General features: G+C 39.7%; 1 protein-coding gene across 1 annotated transcript in view; it reads right to left on the bottom strand.

Annotated features, from left to right (window-relative positions):
• LOC128890226 (leucine-rich repeat-containing protein 4C-like) overlaps nucleotides 1-18,833 on the bottom strand; it is a 69,095-nt gene that overhangs the window by 41,823 nt on the left and 8,439 nt on the right. The gene's annotated exons all lie outside the window — the stretch shown is intronic.

Genomic DNA, 18,833 nt, shown 5'->3' with positions numbered 1-18,833 from the left:
GGTGTTAGAATTGCCTGTACAGATCCACCTCCGTGACCCATTCTTTCTCTAAATATTTAATTAAGCCGGAACGCCTTGAAATTTGGACGTTTCGCGATTTACAGTTCATATATTCCCATAAATGTTCTATTAAAGTAACATCAAGAAAGTGGGCCAACGTTTTCAGGCATTTTCGCGCGTTACTTCCAACGCCCGACCAACTCGCCTTACATTTTAAATCGCTGTCCCATTGGAATATAAAATTATCCTCAAAGTCAAGTTTAGACGTGCCTGCATTTGAAATATTCCCCGTGTCAAATGTAAATCTACGGAAATTTAAATTACCTTCTAAAATAATTGCGACTCGAAATTATTAGCGCTCGTTCTATATTCAAATTATAGAGAAGATAAAACATTTGGAAAGCAAAAAATACTGTCATATTGTTGAAATTTAAAAACAATATTAGATGCTTAACGAAGACCGTTTAATCTTCCTTATTATACCCACAAGGTCTACCACTAATTATCCCTGCTAAGTATCGCATACTCCCCAGGGCATATTAATAATTACCGTCCTCAGAATTACGGAGGAACATTACTTATTTGAACGCAGATATCAATGTACCACTACCCTCTGTTATTTTTAAGACTTCGAATTATCGATCTATGCGAACGAGACATTTTTGGAATTTCATGCACGTTCGTTTCAGTAGTTTATTTCAGGTATCAAGAAATTGAGAATATTTATCTCAAAATAGCATTTTAAATCGTATATGTCCTCATTCGTACATGATCCTATTTGTGTTTGATTGAAAAACAATATTCTAACGCCCCTCTTAGAAAACTCTTTATATTCAAATTTCTCTAGGCAATGAACATTATCCGATAAAAATATTTTATCGAGTAAAAGTGAATATTTTGCCTCCTTTACCTCCGTTTGTTTTATGCAAACTGTACTCGTTTCTCTCCACGAGCTCTGTTCAAGACTATAAACACTCCTCGCAGCGCGACCGACATTTCTACAATTTCGAAGGGTTTTTCAAATCGTTCCCGCGCTCGGTCGAGCCTTTGATGTCGCATTAGCCCGCCACATTTATATAAGAATTATCTTTTGCCATGCCCACAATAGCTCTTTCTTCGCGAATGGTATGCTTCTTCAGGCAATGTGTGCTACATACGTTCATTTTATTTCACTGGATTTCCACGAGTATGTAAACCCACCGTTGAGCACTTTTTTTTTCACGAAACAATTGACCCACGCGCATAGCTCTACGTTTCGTGCTCCCTTTGTTCCCTCCGATATTAATATCTCCTTGATGCAATTTTTCCAGCATATGCACGTCAACAGATTTGTAACGTTTCCGAATCAAGAAACGATTAGTTTCCAAAGAATTAAATATTATTTACATAGGACTAACTCTAAATTATTTTCAATATTCCATTACTGTCTATTTGTATTTCTTTTAATTTGTTTCAGCCACACGTACCGATTCGCAATTTCGCTTTGCATTTACTTTCATTCGATGGAAATCCTAGTTACACAGAAAAATTAATTACACATCAAATGAAAAAACTGAAACAAAACGTCGAATTGCAGATATTAATGCAGTATCAATTTGTCGTTATTTTTACTTCTTAATTACAATCTACCATGTTTTTTTTTTTTTTTTTTTTTTTTTTTAATTTTATTTTAGCTGCTGCTGATAAGGACTCTCTGTTCATACGTTTCTACATGCATCGATTTGTAATTACGCTTTGCATTAGCTTTCACTTTATGAAAGGTCTAACTACAAGAAGAAATTAATTACTCGTTGAATAAAAAAGTTATCGAAGCAAAATAAAACGCAAATATGAATGCAGAACTCATCGTTATTTTTAGGATTTAATTAATTTCGGCGTTTTGCAAACAAGTATTTCATCAGTTGCCAATGACTGCATTCGAAGGAGAAAAAATGTTATAATTACAAACATGTAATTTTCTTTACACTAATTTGTTCGATCCGACAGAGATGGAGGCAGAGAGGATAATCAATCATAAATAGGTTGATGTTCGGAAAAACAAAATTCCCATTCGAAAAATCCATTTATCGTGATTGCCATTGTTTCGTCGAAAAACACACGTAAAGTTAAATATCGAGAAATGAAGTAGCCTCTGTTTTCCCACCAATCCGCGAAAGCGTCACAGAAATGTTTATAAGTGATCCACGATTCACCTTCCTGTAAATTCGCTTTCGACGGGTCCGGTTCAATTCGGAAATCATGTTTTATTCCCGTTTCAAAATTTGTTTGCGATCCGTGTAAACCGTCGATGTATCTCCATAAAAAGAATCATCGCAAATGCGATATTTATGCGACGATTTCGTACCGCGTATTTAGAATACGACACGAACGAAATCTACTGTAAAATCGATAGCACGATATCGAATGTCTCCCTATTGTTGTCGACGACGAAAAGGTTGATTTTCAATACACGAATAGCCGACGCGAAACTTTATAGCCGGCCTAGGCGAGTAATCGAACATGTTTCAGCAAACATACTCCCACGCGAAGTGTACGTACACAAACCCATCCCGCATGTACGGAATTATTCACGTTTCAAATATCGCGCAATGCGATATTAAACGAAGAATGGCACACGTTCGTACAGTTTTTAATTTCAATTTCCCGATACTTTGCCGAACCACCTGGATATTCGTATCTTTCGACGTTTCGCGCAATTTCTGTTACAATCAGCAACATGCTATCCCACGACTTACTGAGATTAACAGAAATTAACAAGACGAAATAATTGCAAAAAACGTGTTCAAAGTTCGCGGACCTGTAGACGAACCTCTCGAGGGACGAATTTTAAATGGCATTTTCTTCGACTCTAATCGAACAGGCTCCGACTTTAATAACGTGTACTTTATAATTGTGAAAGGTATAAAGAGTTTGGCTTTCCTCGAGATAATTGATTATTCCGTTCGGAGAGACGAGAGACCCTTCGGAAACTTCGTAAGCTCGTCATTAAAAACTGGCAAGGGGATACGGTGCAGAAAATGGTGTCGTGCAGATTCAAATTGATGTCCTTAATTAATAATGCACAACTGTACAGCGTTTATCGTTACCTGTATCTACACGCGTGTATCTAAACGACCCGATGTCATGTTGCGAGTGAGAAACTCACCAATTCCCTCACGAAAACACCCGATAGCGGGCGCGCACACACTTTTGAGATAGAAGTGTACAACGTTTCGAGGCACGTCTGTCGCGGTAAATGCAACTCTTGGAATCAAGATAGGAAATTTCCTGGAATTGAAAGCAACGTTGCCCGGATATAAATTCCTTCGTTGGGTTCGCCTGTTTTTGTTTTTTCCATTTTTTTTTCCCCCCCCTCCATCTCTCTTGTTTTCGTCGTTTTGTCCAAAAATAGAATCGAAAGCGGAGTCGACAAGCGAACAGAATGATACCAATCACAGTATTCTTGCGATAACACGATTGTCGGTTATGAAGTTTTCGAACTCGTCCGTTTCCAACCACCCCGCCCCCCCCCCCCCCCGATCGGACCGGTACCCTCCACCCGCGCTATTCCAACGTGAAAACTTCGGTCGGCCATTTCTATCCTGTTCGGCACACAGCCTCCAGTCGCCTGACGACCTTTTCACGGAAACGCGAATTTGTCGCCGGTTACGGAAATATCGATCCCCGCTGAGACACTCTGCTCCCCTGACCGAGATCGTTTATGCCAGCGTCTCTCAAACGAGGATCCCAAGCAACGACGGAACAAGGCCTGCACTTGAAAATTTTGTGTCCTTCTCCGAGATATTTTCAAATTTTTTCGGTCACCTTTTTACTTCGATCTTGGGACTTTTTGATGATTTGTTGAAATATACAAGCTCTACACCAGGAATTTATTCAAAGACAAGCTTGGATCCCAATTGTATAATTTCTCGACTCTGAAGATTGTTAAAAAGTAACGATTAAAGCAGAGCTTCATCTATCATCTCACATCAAACATGAAAAATGTCTCTAATATTCATCTAGTGCAAACAAGTTTACGTTCTTCCCCTTCAGAAGATTCTTTGTCCCCTAAGTGTCTTTAAATCGACCAAAGCATTAAACAGAAACCGTTCGCGCTCCTTCGATACGCGAAACAGGCTAAAGATTCGCGTTCCCGTACGTTCGTAATACAAGACGCCTCGACAGACACTTGGGAATTGGATTTTTATTCAGCTGTCTCGCGCGAGGCGTTTGAGATTCATCGTAATTGCTCACTTAGACCCCAATGTGACTGATCGATCTGACGTCGGCCAACCCTCCTGGTGCTGATAAAACGACGCTTACAGTAATGACGGATGAGGGATTTCCCTTCTCCGCTAGTGTCACGAGCGTGCGTTTATCCGCTCCGCGCCTTTGGAGCGCGCCTCTTTTCTCCGTTTCAGCCGTCGAACGCCGGTTTTAGCATCCCATCGATTATCGCTTTCGTCGAATATTAAATCTCTTCGTCAAATGTTTCGCGTTTCGCTCCAACGATTGGATTCTCGTGGTTTTTTTTTTTTTTCTCATCCTGTTTCGAATGCGACGCGTGCATGGTCGCGAGTTTCCCCTCCGTGATCGATGGACCGCGAATCCTTTGAAATTCTGATGCGTTTCAGAACCGCGCTGTAAAGCCTGTTATACATATTTTTAAATAATTTTCCAATGTAATTCTACGACGGCAAACAACGATAGCCTAGATTTGAATTTTTTAACCAAAATTCTTTGAAATAACTGAATGGATTTTTGAAACAGAACGTCGTGGTTTTCTAAGAGGAGCTTCTCGGGATTTTGTTTTTTTTTTTTTAATAAAGCACAAATGGTGTGGATTTTTGTTATTCAACGAGATAAGTTGCAAGACTGAGGGGATTAATGTATACTGTTCATACTCTCGAGATGGTCCCTTTGAGACTCCGCGAGTTTCTTAAGAGTTCAAAATAAAATTGACTCTGGTGTGGCAAACATCGATAAGTGGGGCTCAGGTAAACAAGAAGCCTGCGGAGTTGTGTAATTACATTTAGAAATATGAAGGAACGCGAAGGGCTTAATTAAAGGAGAATAATATTTCGTGCACAACTTCAACTTAGTCCAAAGCGACATTGTTTGGTACTTCGAAGGCTTTGTGAATTTCAAAGTTAATTAAAATTCTTAATAAATCACTTCCAGACATTTCAATAAATACTCGCTTGTAAAGTTCCAGGTGTCTCTGTAATAAACAGTGGTGAATGTAACCAATTTAATCGAAATGTCTTCGCGATGAACATTTAGTATAAAATGTTATAAGAAGTATATTCTTGACATCTGCAAACAATCACAGATAAAATTCTCGCGATGGGAACCTCTTCGATGGTCGAAAGTATGAGAGCCGCTGATCTCGGGGCTCAGAGAAAGGGATTTTAAATGTACGTCCTTACTTGTTAGTCCAAAGTACCCCGTAATTTAGGGCAGCTTTAGTTAATTTCAAGTTAAATTGGAGAATTTATTCCGCTGGCCAGGACAATGTGTGGACGTGTCTGCGACTCTAAGCTAATATCTTTTTGTTGAGGACACTCCGTACGGTGTCTTCGGGCTAGTGCATAGCCTTAACTAGTCTGCAGTTAGAGTGTCTGTTTAGCTCCACGAGAGAATGCGTATGGTCGAGTGGGAAGAACAAAGAATATAGTGCAACTCGGGAAAGATTGGACGGTGAGATTAGTGGGTAATTAAAAAAAAGAACTCCGTATGAATTTCAATGACGAGTACTTGTTAAAATGTAGCTTTTCTCCGTTTAATTCTACAATGAATTATCATAAAAATATCGAAGTTAATTTTCCAGAAGTTTGGAATGAACTTCTGTAATGCAAACTGTTCTTTTTAGCTTTAATTGATCAAATTAAAATGTATTCATAACTTATAATTTAAATTAAATTTACAACAGAAATATTCATAATAGTATGAATTATCCACATCGAGAAGTTAATTATTAAAGGAATATAATTCCACTTGTGAATTAAAAATTGTACCTACGTAGATTCGTGGTTTGTTACTCAATTTTTGTATAAATATTTGTCGAACTACTCTTTGTAGATACGTTTAATCCTCAGATTGCAGACTCGATGAATTCGTGGTGTGCTCCAATATGGAAAACACATGCAAAACGTATGCAAACTATGTTTCACAAAATAATATAATACAATTAATATTTGACTTCGCATAGCCGCGTGTATCCTGTATCCGTGTGCCATATGCTTTTCATATTCGCGTACGCCAGAAATGCATAAAATCCGCACTCTATTGATCACGTTTGCCATATTCCACCCGAACCAAAATGAACAAAAATTAAAATTGAAAGTAGAAATCATTGCTGCCATTGTCAAATGAAATATTCGCTACGCGTTCCTTTTCTTTTAGAATTCATTCGAAAGAGGTCGGAACCCGTGGTCGAAACGTCGAGATTAAATTTTGAATAAATCCCGATCCCACAATCAACGTTTCCCAAACTTTTTTAATCACGGGCCGCATTTCGTCTCGGAATATATTTACGGAACACTCACGTTTCCTCGCTGCTTTGGTGATTGAAATGAGAAAATGTACGAAATTGCAATCAAAATAGACGTTGACGAATTATAGAATCAAAACAAGAGATCCAATAATGAAGAGGTCCAACGATAGGCGGATTCTTCCTAATTTTAATTTTACACGACTTGCTGTTGTGGAAGTCAGAGAAAGACAAAATAAAAATCCACGTTTACTAAAAATAAATGAGAACTCTCTCGTTAAAATCGGGTGAGTAGAATGAAAAGACAGACACGGTGGGAAGGGTTTTGATCGAAAAAAATTTTATTTCGACAACTGTCGTCCATAGCACATGATTAACCGTACGTGTGAGTGCGCGTGGAGGGCCCCAAAACCCTCCCGCAATTTTTCACGCTCTCTTTCCCTTGCTCGCGGTAATCTGTTCTATATTCATGTATACGTTCAAAAAATGTGTAATCATGGAAATATAGGTACGCCTAGGTTCTCTAAAGGTTCACCTGTATGCGCGTTCTTCTCGCTCGTAAAATAAAAGTAAATATTCTTTTTCTTCTTCTTCATTTCTGTTTAGTATCTTCCGCTGTCGTGTTACCGCGTCGTAGACGGATTTCTCTTGAGACACTAAATTACACATTTGTACATCGTTAACATCCCCCATAAAAGTGTGTTTAATTTTCCCTTCGTTTTCTATTATTTTTCGTTTCGTTTTTTTTTTTCATTTTTTCTTTTATTACTCCAACTCACTCTTCCCCTTTTTCACTCGATTTCGCACAATACTCGTCGCGGAGTTCATCTTAAACATTTACAAACTAGGATACTCCGATTTTCCCTGGTAAAGGTTTACCAGCGGTACACACGGCGCAATCGCACGAAATCATGTACAGACGAACAGACACGCGGTCATACATACATCGCATATTTATTCGTGCTTTTTATCTGTTCGCCACCGGTTTTATTAATTGGCGGCTCCCTTTCTCGCGCAGTTTCGTTTCCTCTATCATACAAACGTCGGTGCTTCGATATGCATGTCGCGTTTGATATGCATAAGTGTATATGTATACGTTTGGGAACTTTCAGAGGGGATCGAGGATGAGCTGGATCCTAGAAAAACGGAACGCAAGGTGTCGCTCGATCGTGAAAATTCACGCGAACACCCGTGATCTTTATTTTCGAACGGGGTCAACACGAGCGCTTCAAACAAAACGCTTTTCTCGTTTTCTCGATCTTTCGCTCGTTTCTCATTCACTCGTCATCTCTCTCGCTTCCTGGCTCTCCAGGTTTCGACGATATTGTAACAGGAACAACCCCATGGCAGCACGACAGGATGATTTCTTTTTCTTCGCGAATCGCGTGTTCAAGATACTCGCTGAAACGATCGTTAGGCAGTTAATTGTTTAGGGTTATCAACGGGAAGCTTGGCAACAGCGATGGGCAACATTTTCCACCGAATTATGGATGTAGCGAATCGTTTAGTCGAGTGGAGTAATCTTTGTTTGCTCGTTGTCGAATTATTACTCGAAGAATAGGTAACGATTGCGCTGTTGTTCGTCTGATTTTTGGTATTAGACGTTTTATAATGGATAACGAATAAAAACAACGATATAGGAATGTATTCGTGACATTTATTTACTTGAGCAGTTGAACGATCTATTCGTCGCGATATGTCTCACTCTGTAGAATTCTAATTTGTTTTCGAAGAGTGTGACGAATGAATTCTTCTTTTGACTCTTATCGTATTCGACATTTTATTCGAATAGTGTAGATAAAACCAACAGCGTAGGAGTATATTCGTGACGTTCGTTTAATTGAGCAGTGGAATTTTTATCCATCGGGGAAATATTTCGCTATTTTCAGGAGACGCGTATTAGGTTAAACATATTTGCCTTTTATTGGTTATTCTAAATGTTTACCCAGATAAGAATTGTGCCCATCTCTGGCTCGGTACGCTTTTCGCCAGGGGAATCGACTGACCGACGAAGGAAATCGTCTTTTATAAAATGAGAACAAAACGAGTCGTTAAGTTAGAACGATTTATATATATATGTATATTCAAAGTCTTATTCTTCTTTCTCTTCTTTAAACAACTGTACGTACGAAAGTGTTCAGTTCATTTCACACTAAAAATAATCACTTAGCCGAATGCACATATTGCTCGTTTTCACAAAGCTCGGCTCTCTTCGCTTACAGAGTATCCCTGTTTGAATCGACGCTTCATCAACGAAAAAATCACTACACTGTTACTCGATTTATCGTTACAAACGATGTAAATAACCATGGTTCGTCAAGCGTCGCGACAGGTGATCTCGGCAATTTTTTTGATTGAACCAGATGTTAAAAACAGAACGACTTAAAAAGTGGGCAGATTTTATTTTATTCGTATCGGGGAGAAGAAAGATTAACTGTTCATCGAGACACGAGAACATGTGTGGTTCTCAGATGGTGTTGAAATATACTCGAAACCCATGCATGAGTCTGGTATCGCTATTCAGACGATTAACTCTGGCGTTCGTGAGCTAAGAGGTGAGAATCTGTCGAGTCATCGTTTGGAATACAAGCTTTGAATCGTAAAATGGTATATGCTATGTGTTATCCACAGCAAAAATAAGCTATAGAAATATTCAAGACTGTTTATAATTTTTCAATTAGCTTCCCGTGTTCCTAAATGTCGAATGAGCGTATTCGAAATGAAAAAAATTTCTCTTACGAATAAGAATAATTCTGATCACTTCTTGCGAACAAAAATTACACCAAAAATGGCCTAAATCGTCGATCGAGACGTTCGTTGGACCATACAAGACTTATCCGCACCGTTTGTTTCAATTTGACGAGCGACACGCGTTATTCATTCTATTATCGTTAGTCGCAGACATTCTCCCTCGCTCCCACACACGTTCGCTAACAACTAAAGATTAAATTTTCTTTCAAGTCGATACCAACATACGTAAATACATATTTCCACGTTTAACATGACCGAGTTAGTAAAAAATTGGCGTAGAACATCGTTCTTTCGTGAACACACTCGAGGAGAAACATGACGTACGAGTGTTTGATGATTCGCATGAAACCAAACAAGAAGACGCAGCCCCCTCGGGTTAATTTAACACGCTTATCGGACTTGTTCAACAAACAGCTCCGAAACGCATTAAGTACACCTATAGAATCGTCGAGTGTGCGTGACAGTGTTATCGTACGGTTACGGTCATACGTTACTTTCATCGTGACAACGTTCTCAGCGTTCCTTATCGTTACGTTCATCTCCGTGGGTTCCCCGCTACGGAACCATCTGTATCCGCAAAATTCACACTATATAATACACGTTCATTTACACACACGCATATTTATGTATATATTTATATATGCAAAAGCTACGGAACACCGAAAAATAACGTCTGTGTTTCTCTCGTTTTCACTCGTACAAGCAACAACAAACAAACGCACACACACACGCACACACGCGACACACGTGCACGATATGCCCGCCCCCCACACTTGACGCACAGGCGTGTTCAGAAGCATTAGGCTTGAGAAGATTAGGATTTTACTTGCTTGTATTTTTGATGGAGCTTGATTTTCATTATTCGCAAATATCAAAAACTCATTCGATGGTTACGAACGAATCTTGAGAATTAATTCGTTATCAACGAATAAATTTTGAGGACTTGACACGTTGATCCCACAAAAATTGGTGACAGGACTCTCCATCAAAGGATTAAAAATATTCGTTCCAAAGATGAGAGAATAATGAAACGAAATCTGAAAAGGATTCGCGAATTTGACGAGGTTAAACAATGAAATACAAGGACAAGTGTTAAAGTATCTAATCTACAATAGTCTCGAGTTAATTACTGTTCGAGATCAATTTTGCCAGATTAGATACGCTTGAGCGTTTCGCAGGTGGTTAATGCTTTCGAACACAACTGCATCGCACGGTGACATCGCCGCCATTGTTTTATTATTGCTGGCAATCGTTAGCAAAGGAAGTCGACGGGTCTCACGGTCGCGTGATGTCGACGGTGGTACGTCAATAGGAAACACGGTGTACCCTTCTGTATAATTAACACTTTCCCGACCGAACGAGTTACGCCTGATGCCACGCCAAGGACTGCACAGTTCCGTGATACGTCTAAAATTGCACGATTTAGCTTGAACTGTATCAAGTTCGCTAATATTTGGCCCACCAGACGGAAATACGTAGATTACGTTCGCTATGGCTTTCAGGAAACCTTCGGGGGCCAAATTTCCTCGGAGTTTTAGATCGTATGTATGAAATCAGAAATACTACTACTTAATGTTAATAGTTTTTCGTGTTTGTTCGAATGAACTTCGTTCCCCCAAAAAAATTCCATCTCGATTTTTCGAAAATGCCTCTCCACCTTCGTAACTTATACAATGTGTACGGAATGACGTAAAGGAATAAGAAAAAAAAAAAAAGAAAAAGAAGAACCTCCCAACTTTGGCATTCGTCGGTGGAACGTACGACAAGGAAGATTTCCCCAGAGCGGTTGGCAATGCGTTAATCGTAATTGAATAGCCTGGAACGTCGAGGCGCGCCGTGATTCTCAAACGCTCATAAATTCCCGCACGCCTTACCACGGGGATAATCGGAGCGCAGCTCGTGATCGCGAGACAACTGGAACGGTTTCTCGAGCAGACAAAGTTCTTTAATTAAAAAACGAAGAAAAAGGAGAAGAGCGGAGGAGGAAAGTAAGAAAGTGGGAGGGAAACCGTGAAAAGAAACATAGAAAAGCAACGAAACACCCTCTATTTCGTGTAGCGATGTTTGCACTCCCCTATCCTCCTCTGTAATCGTTTTGGCAGGGTTTCAAGTATACGCGTACACGTATACAAGGGTGTCCCTTACGATTGTACCGTTGTTACCAGCTGTTTAGAAAGTAACGAAGAGGAACTTTTTTTCTTGAAGGAAATAACCCCTGTTACAGAGGGTTCCCTATAGTTTTTAAGTTTTGAAATCTCCGAGTAGCTCTGTCCGCGCTAATTTCTATAGTATTATCCATAATTAGACTCTAACAGAACGCTTGGAAACGCTAAAATTAGGCTAAGCCACCCCCTCTGCCATTGAACTGTAGGAAAAAGTCTACTGCGTCAATTTCTGAGTAAAAGTACGAGCCACCCTGTATATACACCCCGTATATACGCGTACAGATATACCTGAAACCCTCGTCACGGAGACATACAGTAGGAACGAGGAACCATTGTCTCCGTCTTCCCTTTCTGTGCGTCGTAAGACGTTGTTTGTACGTGTACGGAGCGAGTCTCTGAGTAAACGCCACAATATGAAAGGTTGCATGGACGTAAAAGAAAGAAGGTCCCTTTTTTTTTTTCCTTCCAGAAAAGCGTTGGTAACGAAGATCAAGCCGCTGGCTAGGCTATTACTTATTCCCCCGCTGGGAGAAATAAAAGTCCGAGCAATAAGTTCTTTAATAAAAGGGCGAAAAAAAGGCGGGGGATGAACAGAGGAACGAAGAAAGGCGAAACGAAGTCTCGCAAACTGTTGAACTTTAGCGAGGGGCTTGTTTGCTCCTCGATGGTTCGAAAGCATTAAATCGCCCGAATACCTGTAATACTCGCGGTTCGGCTTTGATAGGAGGCCAATGTCACGTGGCACGGATGGGACACTTCAGGCAGAGACGATAAAAAGGATCGTTAAAAAGGCAACCGTTCGCTGGTAATTTAAGAGCGAAAAACGCAGCACAATGTTGATAACGGACTCGAGTACTTGAACGCTGACAAAGGTATCCGAGTGAGCTTCTTCGCGGTGATGGAGCTTCAAATGTTGGGAACATATTGTTTCGAGTGCTATCGGTTAATAGTTTCAAAGATATTAAAGAAAAACTTGCTGCTAGGACTCGCGACGAATAATTTTTGACGTTTGATTTCATTGGAAAATTAAATTCTGCCCATCCCTGCCCTGATCCTCGACGCCATGTTTAATTGGGGCTAGGTAATTGGCGTTGTTTTATACAAAACAGGTCTAGCGACAGGGAAGTGCCGTTGAAATTCAACCGAAGCAAGGAGCTAATTAAATTTGTTATATTCACGCCCCGAACCGAGCCCTGATCGAAGGAAGGCGCAAATGAAGCGCGAAAAGAGACGTCTGGCAATTAACGTAGTCGCTATTGCAAACTGCTCGATATACACAGGATTTGCTTAATTACTTTGTCTAATTGCTTTGTATCGCCGTTCAAATGCTGGCTTGATTTGTTTGCTTCGAAGTTCACTCGTGCGAAGCGTTGCAGAATTCTGCCTCGACTCTCGATACCTTTCTCATTATTTCCATCGTGAAATAATCGTTTGAAATCAATGGAAAATGTAATCCACCGTTTAACAATGCACGATGTATATGCATCGTTAATAATCAACGAATAATACTCGCGAGTTGAAAAGAAAAACGAATTAAAAATGCAGATGGTAATCAGAAGTATTTTTAGTATCGCGGAAAACGTCATCCACGTTTGGAGTAGAGCACGATGTATACGCATGGTTGAATGATAAAAGCATATGCATAATTAACGCATTGTAAAATTGAATTTGTTTTTCGTCGCGAGACCCGTTGATCGAGGTTTGTTTTCAAATGTTTCAAAAACCAAACCACCGTGTAACGACTTTGGTTACTCTTCTTTTTTTTTTTAGAGCACACATTGGTAAAATCAATTTGACACGTTTGCGCGAATACGCGTGCTTTGTCACGTTGTTACGGAAGCCAAAAACCAAGAATCGACCGAAAATAAACTGACAAAGGTAATTATTGTCGAGATGAAATCGAAATAAATTGATGAATTTCATCGATATACTCTAAAACAGAGATGAGGAAATTTGATTCGAGTAATGGATGGCGAGTGAAACCAATGTACAGCAATATATGGGTCGCGTTTATTCGGTCCAAGTCGTTCAAATTTTTTATTCGTTTCCTGTCAATTTATTTAAATAAGTCAACCTTTATTTCAGAAACGATTTTTCAAATTTCAAAATATTTATTTTCAACTTGTTTGTTCTGTGGTGAATATTTCACTGTACAATGCAAATTTTTATTTTTATCTAGAAAGTAAAGAATAAACAATTGTTAGTGTTTAATTTGTTGTCTTGAATTTGTATCTGGTTGAGAATTTTTGTTACTTTTGCTCTCAATATAATAGAACGAAAACACACGTAATCGATAACAATCTATGATCGTAGACACTCCTTTTTTCTTTATCAAAAACTACTTTCCTTTACGAACACCGCTAATTTTACAAATTGTCATCGATAACTTAACCTACTGGGACAAAGTTCCATTTCTAGAATGGTTCGTGACCCGAAAATTTGTCGATAAACGCCCCCAGAGAACGGAATGAAATATTAAGTAGTCGATATCAAGATATGTCCGCCCAGAGGTGCCTCTCCCCTTTTAATTGAAAACTGCATGCTTATCTACGATCCATAAAGTTGCTTTGCAACTGATAACACTCACTTATGATATCACTTACGTTTTAGAAAGATTCATTCACGCAGAATAATTTTCCTGTGCATATTCGAGGAGGTTGAACGAAAAATCAAGTAGTCGATATCAAGAACTAGTCAGACACGGTACTTCTCTGACTTGGGAACTTTTTACCGCGTTAATTGTAGCATTTTCACGAAAGTATGGATCGTTCTTGCGCGTTACAGGCGAAAAAATAGATATTACACATTGAAAATATTTGTATAGCTCCTTCGAAGGATATTCTCAACACGGTAAAAGTTTGAAAAATGTCACTTTAGCCGTTCGGCTTGTAAAAATTCCCAAAGAAGCGCGTTCATCGAGTATCCCCTCTTTAAATGAAAAATCAAGAAGTCGATATCAAGACTTGTTTCCCTCGCGACCTCTCCAGCTCTTACCGTGAGCTACTTTCTCGCACGAGGGGCGCAAATTTGCACTTCGAAATTAACGATAGTAACTTGTACCGCTAAAGCGAAGTTGCCCCGGAAAGGTGGATTACGATGCAATATCTTATCGTCAACAACAAAGATGCTTCGGCAAACTTTGCGTTTCCGCCTTGACTCGACCACCCCTGTATAAAACACAGGCACGAAAATTGCTCGCATACGGGCAAGAAGTATGCTTCATCGAAAAATGAAGTGTAGAAGTAACTCGCGAAGAGGGGGCGAAGGATGAAAGGGAGGATAAAATGTGGTTCTTTGATACAACTCGCTGGGTCTTCTTTGTTCAATATAGGAACGTCTCAATTATCTACAAGAATTTCGTAAAAATTCCCTCACCGAAGAGGAAGACTGTTCACCCCTTTGCCTTTGTACCATAAAGAGAAAACAAATATATTTAACAACGTTGAGGTACGTTACTTAAATTTTATCTGCTGTTTCACCAATTTCACGTGAATACGTGCTTTTACTTCGCGATTAATGGTCTTCTAAAAGGAAATGAATTGTGCAAGTTTTGCAAGTGTCAATAAATACCCCTCCATCCCCGCGGAACTTTTCTGCATGATCGTAAAACGGTCTGGCTAGTAAATTCTTACTGATTTACTACTTGAACTTTTTTTTAATTACGCCACGTACAAGGAGCGTATCTCGAGATGAATATTACATGAAATAGTCGTTAAATGGTAAAACACGTTTTATCAGCGGTTTGATACGTCTGAAGAAAAGAAATTGTGCCGCTCCTTTTTACGCTGGCTCGAGATCGTTACCTTCTTTTCTTAAAGGAAACGTTAAATCCTCATTTCGGGTGCCGCGAACGCGCGAATAACTCAAATATAACGAACCACCGCAAAGTGACCGCGTAAAAACTTGGAATAGATGAGCGTTGGAAAAAAAAAACTTGCAAATAAAGCGCGGAGGAGTGCACAACCTGGTACGTCTATGTTTAAACAACTTTCGCTCTTGGCCAACCTTGAATTATGCGAAGGTCGAATTAAATTTCCTTCATTTGCACGTTCGCGACGGTGGAATAAAAATGTGACATTTCGTTTGCCAAATGAAGCGAAGTAACAGTATTTTAGTCTTGACGAACTACTAGATAGCGTCAAAATAATATTTAAATAAAAAGGAAGAGATTCAGATTGTCAGATTCGAAACGAAAGATATTGCAGGAGGAAATATCGTTGCATTTCTTGATAATAATAGCTAGCCTTCGTATCTAGCACTCGTATAACGTTATCTCAAAATATTCTGAACATAGCAACACCTCCATTATTCTGACTGACAGGGAGACATGGCGTTTCATATGAGAGAATATTTAAATAACGGGACCATGTAACTTTCCTGACGTTGTTTCCAACCATAAGTAATGTCAACATCAATACCAGATACGCGAGAAAAATTTCCCTAATAAAATATAATAATATCTTTGCTTTTAAATCGCATTCAGTTACTATAAACACACCCATCGTGTATATTTGCTCGACACGCAAAGAGGGAGATCTCCCCAATTGTTTGGCAACGAGTTAACGATCCCACCCACCCTTGGGATGTGTTAAAAACAACCAAATTCGATTCAAACCCGTAATATCCTAATTAGCAAAGGTTCGATGAGCAATATTTACACGAGCAAACCTCACACAGAACGTAAGATCTCCCCAATTGTTTGGTAATCGCTCTTGGGAGCTGTTTACAGTCTTCAGTCTCGATATGCTAATGAGCAGAGGTTCGACGAGCAATACTTACTACAAGAAACCGCGTGACGTCACATGTTCTGAATTTCTTTTTACTTTCCAATGGAATTACACCCCTCCTCCCTGTGATCCACCTTCGATCGAGAGGACGAAAAACGGGAAAAACGAAAACAAAATGGATAGCAAGAGGTTCGCAGACTTTTTCGATGGCAGAATACGGTTCAGAATTCTTTTTTCCTCTTTTTTTTTTTTTTTTGGAGGGTTTGTGCCGTTACGAATCTCAGACACAATGGCGCTCGGTCACAGCGCTGGCTAATGAACATCCACAATGCGACTCTCTCCCTCGATGTTACTGCCTACAATATTGCGATCCATATCATTTGAGCGACACAAAAGCCGACAAGCTGGCATGCCTGACAATGGCTCGTACCGGAAAGATATCGCGCACAATTACACGAAGCCTTATACACTCGGGAGGTTAAGGTAAGTATTGCCTCCTAGGTAACGGCCATTTTAATTTTGCGATCGGTTTCCCCTTCTGTCGTGCACTCGTCTTGAGTGCGCCTTATCTGGCGAGATATCGATGGAGTGGTCGAATTAATAACGATCACCGGGGAGGAACTGATGGAATCTTGGTCCGGGTTAATGATTGGAACGATAACTGGGGCATGAGACCTTTCTTCAACGCAAAAACTTGCGCGGATGTTATTCAAAATGGTGACTGTTTAGGATGCAGTGAAAGTGTATAAAACAAAATGTTTTAGATAAATGCAACATCGCTCAATCAATTCTGTAAATACACAGACGATTGACATTTCAGTTTATGGTTGTAAAAAAGAATTTTCGCCAGGAATTTGGAAAACGTGGGGTCACGATGGTCGTCGCTGAGAAATTGGGCGAATCCGCGCGCGGTTCCATTTCACGTGACGTTTGCGCATGGAGATATTGCCCGTCGAACCTTTGCTAATCAGCCTATCCCCGGATTAAATCCGATTCAGCCGTTCAGTATATTCATTAAGCGACGCGGGCATCATTATTTTACGATTAATTAACCCTGTGGTTTCGCTGGCGCGAATCGTTATCGTCGTTCTCGAGAAAAGAAACGTTAAATAACGACCGAGATAGAAACGGCGAGGGATTTCGGTCGGATTTTCCCTCGATCGACCTAGAATTCGAAAATTAGTTCAGTAAAATAGTATATAAAAATTGTTAAATATTAAAAGAACATTTTATACGAATTCTATCTCAGTATTTGTTCGATTAGGAACGAACCACCTATTTTGGTCACCGCAACATTTTTTAATCAGAAAAAATTCAATAATATCGAACACGTAAAATTGATACTGAATAAATATCTTTAATTAAAACCTCGAACAATTCGAAGAGATGAATTTTGGGATGACTTGATATTACAGGAAAAATGTTTTGACATTGAAGCCACTATGCATATGAATCTTGCACCAGTCGACCAGTTTCCGTGCTCACAGATAAATATCAATACTTCGCGTCGGGGATATTAATGCCCCGTGTCACAGAGTCGAGAAAAATCCGACGCTGAATGAATTCCGATTGAATTCGTTATAAGTGACGCAGCATCGCCAGCTGCGTCGGTACAGAACATTTTTATATTCCCGAGCTTAATTTTTAATCTTACTTTCAATAAACTACGACAAGTTCGGGCTCTTATTCAGCTGTCGTTCGTTGATAAACATTATCGCGACATCTTGCTGCCCAGATATCTTTTTACTTAATTAAAGCTTCCTAAAAGGGAACTTCAGAGAGAAATTGGTAAAATTGTCGTGTAACTAAGAAAAAAAATATTTCATTCGATATGTATTTATCCTCTGAGTGGATATATCCTCAAGAATGGTGGTGGTGATTTCTATTCTTGGGTGCAGGGGTATGAAATAGTTCTTAACGACAGACAATGCAGCGTTCGAGCACTCGCACACCCCTCGAGAACAGAAACAACCGCGATTAGTTTATTATTAATCGAAGCAAAGAGTTGAAATGGCAAAAATAACCTCTCCACCACGGACCATTGATAATAATAGAAGACTCTGGAAACTCCCTCGCCTCCAGAAGGCCACGTCAACGCGGAAGCTCGAGGAATACGAAAATTTCAATGATAAACCAATGATAAACGCGCGCTTTAAACGATGACGTACGCGAGCATAAATTTCTTCCACGCCCCGCATTAACGGCGCATTTTCCAAGGGAAGAAGACGGCAAATCGACCATTCTGTATCTGCTTCTCGCCCTGGGTAATCTAGTTTTCGCGACGGTGAAAAGAACGGGACAAAAAAATCTCTAGTTTCTTCGGATTCGCTCGAGTATAGTTTGTAGGTCAACCGTTGCGCTATCGTCGACGAACAAAGAGCATAATTACCGATGCTCGCGAATCGTGCGAACCGAAGTTCGAGAACTTGGCGCGGGGAAAAGACTTTTCCGTGTTTATACACGGTAATCGTCGACGCAATTGCTTTTTGGACTTTCAGACGTGGAAATTCGTGGTATTTTAAAATCTGGCGATCTATAGACCTTATTTGCAGGATTCATTTGCAAATTTTTTCATTGTTCGAGACTTTCTTAAACATTCCCATTTCTATTTAAGAATTAACATCTCAGCAGTGGCCTGAAGACGATCGTACACCAATTGGTAAAAACAGTCTGCTTTATTGATGATGAAGTTGTTCGAGAGGATTGAAAATATATCAT

The sequence above is a fragment of the Hylaeus anthracinus genome, unplaced genomic scaffold, assembly GCF_026225885.1.
Source record: "Hylaeus anthracinus isolate JK02 unplaced genomic scaffold, UHH_iyHylAnth1.0_haploid 12000, whole genome shotgun sequence".
Taxonomy (NCBI): Eukaryota; Metazoa; Arthropoda; class Insecta; order Hymenoptera; family Colletidae; genus Hylaeus; species Hylaeus anthracinus.
Note: the sequence above shows the minus strand (reverse complement) of the source record. Positions and strands in the feature narration are given on the sequence as shown.